The sequence below is a fragment of the Apteryx mantelli genome, chromosome Z (assembly GCF_036417845.1).
Source record: "Apteryx mantelli isolate bAptMan1 chromosome Z, bAptMan1.hap1, whole genome shotgun sequence".
In the NCBI taxonomy this organism is placed as follows: Eukaryota; Metazoa; Chordata; class Aves; order Apterygiformes; family Apterygidae; genus Apteryx; species Apteryx mantelli.
Genome location: NC_090020.1, coordinates 65,683,625 through 65,697,268, shown reverse-complemented (window position 1 = coordinate 65,697,268; position 13,644 = coordinate 65,683,625). Strand labels below are relative to the sequence as shown.

Below are 13,644 nucleotides of genomic sequence, written 5' to 3'. Positions count from 1 at the left end.
TCTCCTTGATACATACTATTCAAGTAGTCAATATTGATTTCTTTTAGTTTTCAACACTAAATGTTCTCTGGGTTTTCTTCATTCCAGACTTGTCCAGTACAGGTCAAATGTAGTCCTATATGGTTTTAGGTACTAATCCCACAAAAATAATTAGACCTGTTGTCATTTACTAGGCAGCATTGCTCTACATATTGTTTACAGCGTTCTTTGAAAGCTAGAATAATGAATGTAAATATCTGGTATAGGTAAAAAGATAATTCAAAATACTAAAAAAAAAAGGTTATCTCTGCAAACATAAAGCTTGTTCCTTAAACAACTGCATGTAAAATCTACCTTTGTACCTACAGTAATTACAGTGTTGCACAATTCCTTGGAAATAAATAAACCATGAGTCATACTACCAAAGGATGCAAGCAAGATTCCTCTTTCCAAAAAAGAAAAATTCCCTGAGTCTTTTTTTCTTCTCTTTTTTTTTTTTTAACAAGAACACCTTTGCAGTACTTTGCAGTCGAGACTTTTTCTTCCTCCTGCCTCCTTTATAAGGACTAGAAATTACCTTTCCTAATATAGAGCTGAGATGTTTGTGCAGTCATATTATCCCCAGGATCTGAAGTTTTGATAAAATCATTATCATGAGATTCATGATATAACTGTAATAGTATTTTAATTACTTGATGACATGTACTATGACAAGAAATTTCAACAACTCATCCAAGCAGTCTTTGTAAGTTGTATGAGATGAGCACTCAGTCTCTCTTGATGGGTTCTGGTTTCACTCACATTGTCATTCAAAACTGAAAAGTACAAAATCCAGCTTAAGCTTTCTGTCTAGAGTGGTCTATCCAAGGCATTCCTTTCCAGGGAATTCACTAATTCTTAGACAAGATTTGTCCTGAAAGAATCATCCTGAGTTGGAACACAGCTTTCTAACACAATGAATGAGCACCCTCTCTATATCCAACGCGACAGTACCCTGCTGACATACCACCTGGCTTCAGGGGACAAAAGCAATCATCCACACACAGTTCCATTCTCCAAAAGTGAGCAGTTTCCATTTCAGTTATGACAGTAAGGTGTTAATGAATGCATGAGGGCAACAGCCTACACTCTGCTTCCAGAAGCATGAAGAGAACCGTAATTTGATAAAAACATAACACTTCTTTCCCAGAAGCATGCTTCCTAAGTTCACACAAACCTCCTTGCAGATTTCGTTAGGGGAGAGAAAGTAACCATAGTGCTAGATAGTCACAAAAGTTTACATCATAGCAACCTCTGAGCACATATTCATTTAAAAATGTTCCAGTAAGCAGAATTTCTAACTATTGGTTTATGCTGCTTTTTTAGTTTGCTTTATTTTTGCGGTTTTCTACTTTTTTCCATTTTTCTTTTCTTTTTTTTTTTTAAGAAGCTTGCCCTAGGAAATTTCATGCAGGATTTATTTACAGTAGGATAAAAGAAAAATTCAGCACAAGAATGTTGTCATCAAGAAGTAAAAGAAATTAAGTTCACACTTTAAGGATCAAATCAGCCCTCTTGTGGGGAGACATACTGTAAGTCCCAACCCTGCAAACTGTATTATATCAATGGCCATACTCTGATCACTATACACCCTGGGGCCATGCTCAATTAAAAAAAATTTTCCAAATCATCAAAATCCTTCTATATTTTTAAGCCTTATCCACACAAATCATTATCCAAAACAGCCATTCCCAATCTACTTCTTGTAGCAGCAGCTGGTTGAGACATTGTTTTAAAAAATGCCCCCAAAATATTATTCTGTGATGCTACTTCTAATAATGATGAACTTCATTAAACTGTAACTGCAGAGACAAATGGTTATACTCTGGGTAAGTTATAGTTCTCCAACTGCTGACCTTATGGTTGCTTCTAGATCTAGCTAGAAAATAAAAGAGGTCACTCACCACCTGAAAAATCCATAATTCTATAATCCGGCATTTCTAACAGGAGTGATGTGCACAAGGCACCAACAATACACATTTCATCTGGACCCTGGTCCATTCCTGGCTGCCACCTTGCCCAGACTCTTCTTAGGAATAGGCAAGGCATGAGCTGTTCTGGTGGCAGCAGTGACTTGCTCCTGACCACCAGCTTTTCTGGGGTCTCACAACTTTTCTCTCCTTAAAAATGGGTACAGAGCTGTAAGAAATTCTTACTCTCAGGGCCTTATGCATTAATATACATTGCCTATTTCTTGTTGAGCTGTATAACATTTTTAAAGACACCCTCTCCATCTTTAAACTTATCTAGACCACAGCTTAAGCCTATTAGAAGGCAAAAGCAGTATCTTTTACATAATAGATTAGTCTATTTCTAGGAGACCCAAAAGCATCTCTGCCTGATCAATTGATAATATTCCCTTATAGTAAACATTGATAGTTTTAAATACTTCAGCATATTTATGTTATTTGGGACATTTTCATTAAAAGAGGTTAAAGTATTATCAATTCTTTATTTCAGATTTTCTTAAGAAAAAAAACAAGCAATGGTTCCTGATGTTTAAGTTAAAATAATTGTTTTCTATAAATGTATGAGGCAAATAAAAACTGATTGCCCTATGCCAGGTAAGAACCTACCTCTAAGTTTGTCCTTTATATGAAACTTGTTTCCATTTATTCTTGCAAGTATAAATTTGGTACATCACTATGCAACCCCCCTTTTTTAATTCCATTCTCATCCTTTTAATCTCTTTCAAATGTTGCTCTTTCTTAGCATTGCTGTAACAATATATACTTTTATCACTTATGATGTGATCCATAACCTTGGCAGCAATAACTTATTACAGGAAAAAATCTTTGAGATCAAATCAGTTATACCTGTAACACTTCTTACTGGCTTCCTATAACTCCTGTAACTAAGCAGGAAAAAATCTTTAAAGAAAGTTTTAAATATATTAGAAAAAGAATATCTGCCTTCTTTAAACATAATATAAAACATAACTCCAGTTACTAAAGTGTTAAAGCAATAGCAAACGTGTTGAAATAATAGCAAGTTATTTTTGTCAGGCTTACAGGTGAGATGATGATTTAAATTAAAGATTAATTGAAAAACATGGAGACACCATCTTATGATTTTTCTGTTGCACAGCTTAAGAGTTTGACTGCAGCTGTTCAAATACTTGTAACCCCCCACTACAATGGGGATTCTGAGTTATGTCTGTAATTCATACCTCTGCATACATACACACACACACACACACAGAGGCAAAATGGAAAAAAAAAACAAAAGAAAACACATGGGACAAATGTCATGCCCTTTTAAAAATCTACACTACATTTGTCAAATAAATGACTCAGTGGAATTTCTGTACTGGATCAGCTCTATAGTTATCTCTTGCAGTCTCTGGCTGTGGGCAGCACAAAATGTATCAGGAGAGGGTAGAGAAAATATTGCAATAGGATTGGGTGGGTGGGCAACACATTTCCTCTTATCTGATTATTACAAGGTTTTGTCTTCTATAGAAGACCCACCTAATCCTTACAAAAAATGACTTAAACTCAGAAAAACGTAGTTTTGTATCCTTTCCTATTTTTCTTCCCTCCTTTTTTTTCAGGATGAAAGGGCTTTGCTTGGTACAAAAACATCATGATGTGTACAGGACACATTCCTCAGCTCCATGAGACCCCTCTGCCTATGTCAAAGACCACATGTCATTTTGGTCAAATGAATGTGTATTTATATACTACGTAACTTCAGTTCTGTCCTATGCACAATCTCCCTCCTCATTTTTCACTTCTCTTCTGCAAGGATCTTTACAGCATAGAGAAGGTAACAGAATTCCCCTTAAATTTTACCTGTGCAGACCCTCCATGCTTTTCATGCATCATGACAGTTACTGGGTTTATGTGTATGCAGAAATCACAAGAGACAGACACTTTCCATACTACATTACATACTACATTACTTTCCATAGTTACCTCTTCTTCCTCCATTTGTGCATGGGATAATGAGGTTCCCATATACTCTCAGTCATCGAATCCATCACTAATATGCAGAAGCCAGCATTGGGTTGTGTCAGGGTTTGGTCCTTGGCACTTAGTAATATCTGTATCCTAATACCTTGTATTCATATGTTGATGTTCAGTGTCTGCGATCCAAGAAAGAATCTAGCAAAACATTCCTAGGGACAGACAAAGTATATAAGGGGATGTATCAATATTACTACTACTTGAGGAACACAGAAACCACAGCCAAGTGCCTGGTCAAATGCCAAAGTAGGTTTTTGTCTGGCTACCACCTCTTCAGCACATAAAGCCTTCTTGTCCAGACAATAGCAAGCCAGTTACGGGTTAAAAAAAAATAATAATAATATATATATATATATATAGCCAATGCCAGGTCTTCTCTCACAGAAAGTTCACGCACAAGAGTCTCAAGTCTCCTCCTATACTAAGATAACTTTTTCTCACAGATAAGAGCTCCCTCCCTGTCCAAATACAATTTAACTAAGCATTCCGCTTTCAATTCTTCCAACACTGGCATCTGCTGCACACGAAGCTAAGGAGGCCAGACTGACCACAAACCAGTTTGTTAAGCATTTCTGGCTTACATAAAGCCATTGCATATCCTCCCTCATCCCTACTGGCAAAAAGTCTGCATTCAGCTACGTTTTCTCTAATTGTCCTTGTACTCTAAATGCTGCTGGAAGGATAGTGCCATCACACAATTTGTTGTCATCATTTATGGCATATGGGTATCACAGGGATCTAGAAAAATTTTAGAAGACATAGTTGCGAAGGGCCTCAAAGCCCAGTCCACAGTCATGCTTTTCTTATCATTGATAAGACATATAGTGTATCTCATAGAAAGAGTTTCTGGATAACAATACAAGACTGGATCAGAACTCAGACTTTGGGACACAATATAGAAAACAAGCTCCTTAAATAAATAAAGGTCATCTCTGTCTGATTCTTTACACAAAAGGCATTATAATGTTTGGAAGGTTTATTTTCACAAGCTGCTGTTCAGCTCCTACATCTGTCCTGCCATTTACTTGAGCTAACCTCTTGCTTTAAGCAGATTTTCCCTGCTCATTCCTAAGACAGCAGCATCAGAAAGCATATATTGGGCAAAACGTTACACAGATATAAGTTTGAAAATTTGGACCCTGTTCAGCATTAGCCACTACCTCTGGGTGGAAAGTTTTCTCTATAATATAGTTGACAAAATAGCTTGTCTGAACTGGGCTCAGACTCGTACATATGAGATATATGTGATTTTCATTGGTCTATCCAGTAGGTCACCAACAAGATGGCTTATTTTGTTCATGGCAAAACACACTACCTACACTGCACTACCCCACCTGGTCAGAACATGTTGAAAACTAGTAAAAATGCTTAGGGGTCTCCCTCTAGGACCACACAAGTACACTTCTCTAGCTCTTCTGATTTCATCGCAGCTATGTTCCTCCGGAAATTAATAACCCACTGTACCGACTATCAGTTCATTCCTGTTGCCATAATAATCCCTAAATATGAGATTGCTGAGCTTCCCAATGCTGTTGACTCCCTGACATCCATTTAAAAAACTGGTCTCATTCCAAAAAATCCCCATTGAGCACCAGAGTAGATGAAACAACAAGAGTCATTCAGGCCTCTCTCCTGTACAGGAGCTGAATTTTGAATGTCTGAATGTCTGAATTCTCTGCTCTGTACAATTGTTTCTGGGTTTCATGAAAAGCCACTACGGTACAAAATGTTTTTATTTGTCTGATACACCCTACTGGTGTGGTAATTCCTACAGTAACTTAATTTAGCAACCACAAATTAATCATTAGTAGCTAATCAAAAACATAGTCTTGCATCTGGCCTCATGTTCCTTGTGGGAGCAGTTCAGTCCATGTCTAGCCCGTTAAGCCTTGCTCACAAGATAAGAGAAGCGGCTGGATGTTCCTTTTCAGCTATCATACAACTGTGTTGGGCTTTTTCAACCTCTCCCTCTAAGTGTAATATCTACTCTAGTTATAACAGGGCATGATCCCAGTAGTTTTGTGTATTGTTCAGCCTTGAGTTTGTACCACAACAGAGCAATTGCCCATTGTTAAGACATGAGTGTGAAAATTCTTGAAGACAAGATTTCAAAGCAGCTTGACATGGATACAATAGACTATGGACACAATTTCAGCATTTTTCAGTATACAGCCCAGCATGGAGAGTATGCATGTTTTAAGACTGAAGTAGTCAAAATACATAAGGAACTGTTGAGATTAAATAAATCTTTTCAACCAATCCTTAAAGCTATTTGCATGCATCTTTTGAAGTTTTTCCTCTTCCATATCCCTTCTGTTACTTCCTGAATTTTTACTAATTATCATTTTTATGACTCTGGCGCTTTACCTTAAAATCTCCCTTTAAGCAAATGCTAATAGTTAACATTTGCAGCAAGTATGTACATGCAAGTTACATGCAAAAACTAAGCCTCCAATTTGCATTCTGCCTACTCCAAATCTTTACTTCTGCTTTCAAGGTTTCCATTAAAGCTGAAAATAGTACTCAAGTGCAGAATTTTTGGTGCAACTTTTGTAATGCATATTTCTTTAAAATGTTCTTTTCAAGGTCATTCATAAAATGGTATCGAACTTCAGTTACTTAATAAAATCTGTTTGAGCAGGTGCAGTGACAGATTGATTCAATTTTTGTTAGTAGTTCCAGCACAACTGCTGTTAAACATAGCAAAAAAGCACTATACTAACAATTTTATTTAATTTATTCACTCATTAAAGAATTAAAAATGTGATCATATTTTAAGTTTTCAATTAAAAATATGACTATGATGACTAAACATTACAAATAGCTTCTTCATGCAGATTTATAAAGCTAAGGGCCATTTTTATTTTTCTTACACAAGTAGCATCATAAATTAGTATTTCACATAGCTGGATTTATATCAGTTTAAACAATTTAATAATCTAGCAAATGAAGCAGCAGGCAAAATCTCAAGTCTTTTTTCATGAAAAGGTAAACAAAGAGACCTGTTTAATGTTTTCCGTAACCAGTAGTGAAGTACCTGCTCAGTGTCTCTCCTCTCAGAAAAAGAAGACTTGTAGAACTACCGTGTCAAGTAACCTATTAAACATCAATTTACCTGTAAGGCACACACACACTGCTTTGGTCAAGAACTGTCTGCTTTCTTTATTCTAACAAGACCTTCTGACAATCTGGATTCCACCTACAGCAGATTTTCACCTTTCAGTTCAAAAGCAGAAGGCCCATTGATCTGCCTGACATAGTCAGGCTAAGCCAGTCTTGAATACAGTAAAATGAGTGGAAACAGCACCCATCCCCCCCCGCCAAGTTTATGCAAAGCTACCGCTCAAATTTCTATCATGCTCTGAGTCATGCAGTAAAAGAAGCAGCAGACATTTGCCACAAAGCACTGAACAGACACTAAAGTAGACAGATAGCCTATTTGCATTTTCACTGAGCACAGATTTTCTATGTTAAACGCTAGTGGAAGACAAAGCAAGGTGCAGGTCCTTGTCTTCTATGCAGCATGAACTGAAAAGAACTGTATGTCTTCACAGAGAATGCTTTCATTTCTTCACTGCTCTGCCAAGATACTAGGCATTTCTGCCAGTTCATTTTCTAACTATATGTTTTCCTGAGCCCTCATATCTTTGCAACTCACAACTTGATCTTCAAGAATAGAAAATAATTGCAGCAGAGCCAATTGTCTTCTGTGCAAGCAATCCAGCCACAAGGGACATAAAACAATGTGACAGTAATGCTTATCATGTTGCACATAGATTCCTCTGTCAGGATTCCTCTGTTTCCCCTCTCTGCACAAAGACCATATACCGTGCCCCATCCACAAAATAACATATCTGAGCATCCCCACACAGGTCCTGCATATACCAGGCTGAAGTCACATTGTTATAAAGATTATTTTAATTACTCCTTCTGTTCTGGCTTGATGCTACAAAAGAGATTTTACAACCCTTATCTTCCCATGCTTCCTGGGCTTTGGAGGAGACTGTATATTGAAATTTCCTTCTCTTCAATTATGGAGTTGATAAAGACATAGCTTTAAAATAAGCGCTTGTCTTTAAAATAAATCTTTCAAAAGAGGTCACTGCCTTTAAAATAAGCAAAATGCTTGGTTACACCAGTAGAAAATGTATTTGTCTTATCTTGAAAACTGAAGAGTCAACATTTGTAGAATCTTAGCCCCTATTGTAGACTAACCTGTAGACCAGTATACTTAAGGATTGAGAATATAATCAAAGGTAGACCAGAGTTACTAAATATAGTACTGTGAAGAAAGGTACCCACATCAGTTATAAAATAGAGTTCAGCTGCACTGCGCAAAATCTTGAAAGTAGAACTGAGTGCAGTCCAAGGCAGCTGGACTTTCAGTGGAACAGAGCCAAGTAGATATTGAAAATAAAATGATTATAATGGACAAATTACGTCCAAGGTAGCACTGAAATTTCATTTAGGCCCAATAAAACATTAATTCCAATTGAGCACTGATTTCAGAGAAGGCTAAAGTAATGAAATCAGAGGGCCAAATTAATCCCTGGATTATTCCCCTGAAGTCAAATGAACCAGGCAAGAGCTTAGTTTATTTTGTTATTTCTAAGCAGAATCAGTACCAGCTGAAGCTGTACAACATACTTGATAAAATTAAAATAATTATATCCCCCTCTCTGAAAGGACTTCTGTGGAGGAAAACATGTCTATCCAAAGCGGTATGTTAAAGGATGCCCCTTAGCATCCTCAGCCCCTTCAGAGGATTGTGCTCAGTGGCACAAGTCTAGTTGGAGGACTGTAGCAGTGGTGTCCCCCAGGGGTCAGTACTGGGTCCAATCCTGCTTAATTTATTCATCAATGACCTGGATGAAGGAACAGAGTGCACTTGCAGCAAGTCTGCTGATAACACAAAACTGGGAGGAGTGGCGGATACACCAGAGGGCTGTGCTGCCATTCAGAGAGACCTGGACAGGCTGGAGAGGTGGGCGGAGAGGAACCTCATGAAATTCAACAAAGGCAAGTGCAGGGTCCTGCACCTAGGGAGGAATAACCCCATGCACCAGGGCAGGCTGGGGGCTGACCTGCTGGAAAGCAGCTCTGAGGAGAGGGACCTGGGAGTGCTGGTGGACACCAAGTTGACCATGAGGCAGCAATGTGCCCTTGTGGCCAAGAAGGCCAATGGCATCCTGGGGTGCATCAGGAAGAGTGTTGCCAGCAGGTGGAGGGAGGTGATCCTCCCCCTCTGCTCAGCCCTGGTGAGGCCACATCTAGAGTACTGCGTCCAGTTCTGGGCTCCCCAGTACAAGAGGGATGTGGCCCTACTGGAGAGTCCAGCAAAGGGCTACGAAGATGATTAGGGGACTGGAGCATCTCTCTTATGAGGAAAGACTGAGAGAGCTGGGCCTGTTCAGCCTGGAGAAGAGAAGGCTGAGAGGGGATCTTATCAATGTGTACAAGTATCTGAAGGGAGGGTGTCGAGAGGATGGGGCCAGACTCTTCTCAGTGGTGCCGAGCGACAGGACGCGAGGCAACGGGCACAAACTGAAACACAGGCAGTTCCATCTGAACTTGAGGAAAAACTTCTTCACTGTGAGGGTGACAGAGCACTGGAACAGGTTGCCCAGAGAGGTTGTTGAATCTCCTTCCTTGGAGATATTCAAAAGCTGTCCGGACAGGGTCCTGGGCAACATGCTGCAGGTGATGCTGCTTGAGCAGGGGGGGTTGGACTAGATGGTCTATAGAGGTCCATTCCAATTTCAACCATTCTGTGATTCTGTGAAAAGCAGTAAGATTACACATTCCCCAGTTCTCACATTGATCCTGCAGGTTTGGGACTTTTTTTTTTCTTTTTCTATTAAAACAGCTCCAAAGAAGCCCTAGTTACTGATTCTTCAAGGAGTATGTCCTATTCCAGCAGAAGGGTCCACAGTATACATTCTGCCACATTCTCATGGCTATGAAAAAAATTGAATTTGACTTGTTACTCTCTTCAAAACAGTGGCTATTAGCAACTGATACGAGCTAGACTCAAGTCCATATAGTATAATTTAGTTCATACGGATTTGTTTTAATTTTGCTGACTGCAGAAAATGGGAGGTTTGTTCATCTAATTTTAGAATTCCTTATTTGTTTCTTGGAGAACCAATACATATGAGTTCACCATTCCTTGGCACTTACATCCTATATGCTCTGATGCTACATTGTGCAGTAGGGAAAAAAGCTGTGGAAGCTACCCTTCCCACTTCCAAAGATGCAGGGGAAGAACTGGATCACTAGTTTGCAAAGTTGGAAAAAAGGAGCTAACCAAAGTTCACACTCCTCCATTTACATCCCCTACTCCTGCTATTCAACAGCTTCTGTGATATTATCTTGGCTTCATTCCAAGGATTTGAACACATTCTCTTGGAATCATAACTAGTACATTTTCTTTAGCAATGTGCAGACTAAGTGATGCAATCAGGTTTGTGTTGTGTTTGTACAGACCTATGTACATATGTAATGCTAGTGGGAATAGCATCTGGGCACAGATTTTCACAATTTTCACAAAATTGTATTACTGAAAGACCACAGATCAACATGTATAAACAGCATATGAGTACTTTACATGCTTCAGATATTTATTGTAGGAAACAAAACAAATACTTCTGAATTGTAACTTATTGTATATAAGCTTTTTATCTATGCTCCAACCAATATGTCATAGTTGAAGTCATCTTTAACTTCTGCATTTCTCATTCCCTTTTCCTGACTGTACAACCTTTCTGCATAAAGTATTTACATACTCCCCTGTTGCTGTTGTATCTCAGTATCACACCTGAATATAATTACCCTCAAAATTCCATTGTGTTGAATGGATATTTGATTATTTTAATTCATTATTCTGTAGGTCTATCATCTGTATTTCAACATAGCAGCACCACTGCATAAAAAGTATGAGACATATAGCTGACAGCAAAAGCAATAAGCAAACTTTACAGATAGACATAAAACAATGGCCTTTATAGACCTCCAAGCCATTTACCCCAGAGAATCTCTAAAAGATCACATTTTGATTATCACCTTTCAAAATTAAATGAATGGTTTGAAAATATTTTATTATTTGATTTCCAGAAAGTAACTGGATGGAAGTAGACTATTCCATGTTTAATAAATGATCTTATCATTACTTGTTTTTTCAATAAAATGGCAAATAAAGATAATATCATCACACTAACTAGCGTATCATTTAAGTGGATGTATTCAGTAGAGGATTTACCCTATAATTACAGACAGAGGAAGAGAGTAAGCACTCTGTTAATCATTAATCTAATGTAATTATCAACACACTGGTCACAATGTACACTTTTATGTATATTGATCTGACAAGGGCAAGGCTGAATATAACAGATACCATACCCTCCCCAAATGAGAAAGTTCTATGATGCAACACAAAGAATCCACAGTGATAAAAATATTTAATCAGTAAATGATGAAAAAACTTTCATTTAATATATACTTGAAACACTAAAAATATCACTTGTGGCAAAATTCCTCGTCTGTAATATGAATTACATGTTAATTATACCTTGTCAAAGGTTTTGTGCTGCTTTCAAGTATACTCAGCATATTTTTATTATACATTAACAATTGTTGCTGCGGAAACATCTTTTCACATTAAGAACATAAGCAGTTTTGGCAAAACCGGAAGAAATTTTAGTCTCTTACTATCTGAGAACATGACATATCAAAGAATATTGCCAAGAACATTTAATAATAGGTTTTAAAGTTGTTCATCTGGCATATTTCATGAGCCCCACACTCATTTCCCCCCTTAATTAATGAAAATGTATCCATTAAAAAATAAGCTCAGGTGAATGCTCTTATTTAAAAATAATAATAATAATAATGATAATAATAATACCACAAAAGCTTTAGCATCAATGGACCAACAGGATCCTCTCAGAAGCTCCTCATTTCAAATAGCAAATTTTATGCCTATCTGAACCACTCAGCAGAAAGAGGAAAAAAGGGCATCCCAAAGTCTGAAATACTTAAATACTTACTGATTTTCCTAGAGAGATGCTATGAAAATTTGTTATAAAGTAAGGCTTTTATTTGTTCATCCTTCCTTCAATCACAGAATATACTGTTATTTTATGGTAACTCCTCTAAAGATCTCTAGAGGCCAAGGCTGGCAGTGTGGTGACAAATGGGAAGACAGAGCTGGCTACAAATCTATAACAAGTTTAAATGAACTGGGGCAGATGTCCAAAGAAGAAATAGCTGCTTCCCTTCACACTCTATTTGCTGAGGTTACTACACACTGAAGTGTCAGCAGAAAGGAATATGTGTTTGTGTATCAGCTGCTTCAACGTAAAATTTAGGGGCTTAGGCCATCATTCCATATAAATTTAAACCAATAAGTTAAATTTAATTAAGTTCCATGGTTCCACAGAAATTTAAACTAAACATGCTGCCATGCGCTCACCCATCAGCCTTCCCCCATCATAAGGCTCTATCCTCTCATACTATTTCTCATTTGATCCCATAGCATGGTGATTGATGAGAAAAGAATCAAAGAAAACTATCCACAAGTATTTTATACACTTAGTTTTCTTCCAGGATACCTTCCTGAACCCACTTGTAACAGGCTTGGACAAGTACCACTGCTGATGCAAGAGAGGGATCATGAACGCACTGCCACTGGAAAGGGAGAGAGAAAGACCTCATCAACACTCACTTAGATCAGTTTAAACTCTCAGGGCACCCTCACCCTTGTTGCAGACTGCCAGCAAGAACAGCCATTTGAAGTGCACTGTGAGATCCTGCCCTGAGGTGCCTCAGCCATGTGCTCTGCCAACAGTAAGAATCTCCAAAGGGCATCAGACACCCAGCACATCTCCCTGTTAAATTTGGAGATAGCCTGCAAAGACCAAAATAGAAGATGAGTAAAGTCTGGTTGATAAGCTCTCATATTTTGGTCAGCACTGCAATCTCTCACTCACTCTACTAATCTATTAAACTTATTTCTTATATTGCATATCACAGGTATAAAGTCTATGCTATTAAAATGAAAAATGATGATCACACTGAAATTTGTAACATTTCTGATGCATCTTGCATATAAAATCAAACTCTGCAGTACTCTTGACATCTTGCATTACATTCAGTTCTTCACACAGGAATGTGGAAATTCTTGTTAAATTTTATTTTCATTCTCAAATGTGATTGAAGAGCAGCTAGAATGCATGGAGCTCTGCTGAGGGGAGAACAATGAACATGCTGAGAGCTTACAGGTCAAGATTAGTGGGAAGACCAACATGGGCGATGTTGTGATAGCTGTCTGCTACAGATCGCCTGATCAGGAAGAAGTAGATGATGAGGCCTTCTTCAAACAACTGGAAGTAGCCTCACATTTGCAGAACTTTGGTCCTAATGGGGGACTTAAACCATCTCAAAATCTGCTGCAAGAGCAACACTGCAGGGCACAAGCAATCCAGGAGGTTTCTGGAGCGAATTGATGATAACCTCCTAACACAAGTGATCAAGTAACCAAGGAGAGCCTGAGTAATAAGAAGAGTCTGATGAATGTCCATTCTTTTCTATCTTACTAATTCCCTGAAGACACACTGTTCAAGTTACTCCACATACAAAATTACATATCAAGTCATTTCTA

The 13,644-nt window shown here is 38.1% G+C and overlaps 1 protein-coding gene across 2 annotated transcripts in view; it reads right to left on the bottom strand.

Moving 5' to 3' along the window:
• Positions 1-13,644, bottom strand: part of PDE4D (phosphodiesterase 4D) — a 528,631-nt gene that overhangs the window by 473,689 nt on the left and 41,298 nt on the right. The gene's annotated exons all lie outside the window — the stretch shown is intronic.